Consider the following 2,873-nt stretch of genomic DNA (forward strand, 5'->3'; position numbering starts at 1 on the left):
ATATAATCCTTGAAAAATCATAGTAAATCACAGAAAAATCATAAAATAAAAAATCTAATTTTGTTGGACTCCGCATGAGTAGATCTACGCAATGAATATATAATATGGTATACTTTAGTACAAAACCGACATAAAAAACCGTCTGGGGGTGATTTAAACGGTTTTGAATAGCTCAGGGGGTAAATTAGACCGTTTTATAGTTCGGGGGTAAAGTAGACACCACCCCATAGTTCAGGGGGTGATGTAGACTTTTTCCTACTGAATAATATGCAGGGAGTAAGGGAGTACAGCCAACAAATGGTTGCTGAACAGAGAGACATTGTGAAGAAAGCAATATAGCCCATGCAAAGAGTTTCTCAGTGCTTAGGATTTGCATATTTGCAAGATATACATTGCTAACCATATTGATCGATGTTATCAAGCTGTTTTTCATCTAAATAGTATCAATTTTGTTAGTTAAAAGTGCTAAGTTGGGCACATTTAGAGTATTCAATCGAATTGTAGGGATTGATTTGGTAGAAAGATTCTCCTACTGTCTTTGATTAAGTGATGTAATGTTGAAACTCTTAGCTGGACAAGGGTAGTGGGGAAGTAATTCGATCCTTGCATATAATTATGTGATTTCTTGTGGAGGAAAAAAAATGGTCTTTTAGGGTCAAGTGAATTGAAGTGTTATACCAATGAGTTAGTAATTTTTTTATCTTGGGTTCAACGATGAGGGAGTGAACTACGTACATGATCCACCTTTTGAGTTTATTGTACTGCTTTGTCATTTTTTGTTAGACTTGTAGGCAGAACTTCCACATTGAAGTGCTTTTGTGAAGCTTGAAGTTCTTCAAAAATCAAAATATCGAGAGAAACATTTAATATTAAGTTTTATGTAGTTTTGGTTCTTGGAAAAATATAGAAGTTGTTCTTATGGTAGAAACATGTAGCTCTTTTGAGTTCCTTGGTATATTTACGTTGGCAGGTACCTTATCTTTGTTTAAATGAATATATGCCTATCACATATGATGTTTTGTAACAAAACGAACCACGGCAAAGTAGAATTGAGCTTTTTGTTAGAACACTGATTCATGCATGCATACAGGGGCGGGCCAAAGCCTTGGACCAGTAGGGCCATGGCCCTAGTCGTGGCCCAAAAATTTTAGTAGTAATTTTTCAATTTTGGTCCAAGAAAGAAGCCCATAAAAAAAATTAGGGCAGACCAAAGTCACTCAGGCCTCACTCAGCCAGGGGCACCACACGCCGTCGCTCGCAGTCTCGCATGCGCCCCACCGCCCTTGCACGCCGCCGCTCCGGCCTCACGACTCGCGCATCTCGCCTGTCGCCTCGGCTCCGGCCTCCCTCCTCTCAGTCCTCTGCTCGCTGTCTTGACCGCACCCAGATGACCACACGTGCTCGGCGCTCGCAGCTTAGCTGTTCGCCCCTCGCGGTGGCCAGGGGGCCCTCGGTTGCTCGCCCCTCACAACGTCGGACCTCGGACTCGGCGGAGCCGTGGAGGCCAAACCAGGGGCGGCCTACGGTCATAGGCCAGAGCCCCAAAGGCACAGGTGCTCGTCTCTACCGAAGCCTGTCCGGTCGTCCGGGTGCCCAGTAAAGGTACGTATTCTTTCTATTGTAGCTCAGTTCTTATTTTCTTTTGATTTCAATTACTAATTGTGAAATTTTGATTCCAATTAGATGAAGAGGACAAGGACTATTGCATCGTATTTCTCTCGAATAGAACAAATCTTTACTAGACAGTAGGTATTTATTTTTCAATGTTCATTGATATTTTGTAGCTATTGTATCGTACTATTAATTATATAGTTCAAGAATTTTTTCGGATTTGCAAATTTTGCTTGAGAATTTTTATTTTCTATGATATATGTGTATATATATATATGGTCCAATAAACTATACTATTGGCTATAGTTTTTGGATTTTGGCCACATTTGGCCCTAGTCTTGGCCAAATCCTAGGTCAGCCACTGCATGCATATGTGATGGCTGCTAAGTGATTCTCGTAGCAATACACGGGCACTCAACTAGTACTAGAACAAAGTACTAGTATGAGCAAGATCATAATAAGAACATGTTCTAGTATGAACATAATCATAAGAACATAAGAACAATGAACAAATAGATCAAAGTAGCATGAACATGATGAGCATCGCAAGAACAAGATGAATATTCCAATTGGTAATTGAAGAGTGTTACAAGATGTGAACAAGTCACTACTAGAGAGCTAGACTCACCAAGAACACCTCTTAAGTTTGCTAAGACTAATTCTCTACTAAGGACTTGGAAACTAAGGTTACAAGTGTGGGATTTGTAGCTTTGAATTTTGGTGTCGAATAATAAAGGGGGTTCTATGTGCTTTTATAGGTGGAATCGCCCCCCTAAGGTGGTATGACAAAAATCATGTCTTCTCCACTAAGGACTTGGAAACTAAGGTTACAAGTGTGTGATTTGTAGCTACGAATTGTGGTGGCGAATAATAAAGGGGGTTCCGTGTGCTTTTTATAGGTGGAATTGACCCCCTAAGGTGGTATGACAAAAATCAAATCGAGAGGGGATTCCGATAGATTCTCTGAACCACCCTTGAGGGCACTACTTTGTTATCTCTCTCCTCCATCTGAAACCCATAGTCGAGTGTTGGTAAAGCGCTCTAAATGGATGCTTTCCTTTGACAAGATTAAAATATGTAAATCTTATAAAGCAAAACGTCACTAGCTATTTTTCTTGACATGCAAGTCGTTCAACTCAGCAGTCTACTATCATTTGCCACTAGCAATTTCTCTTGACATGCGAGGTGTCCACCTTAACAATCCACTATCATTTACAATTAAAGTTCACTAGCACAAGAATTATGATATCCACGTCAGCGAA

This window comes from Sorghum bicolor, chromosome 8, assembly GCF_000003195.3.
Source record: "Sorghum bicolor cultivar BTx623 chromosome 8, Sorghum_bicolor_NCBIv3, whole genome shotgun sequence".
Taxonomy (NCBI): domain Eukaryota; kingdom Viridiplantae; phylum Streptophyta; class Magnoliopsida; order Poales; family Poaceae; genus Sorghum; species Sorghum bicolor.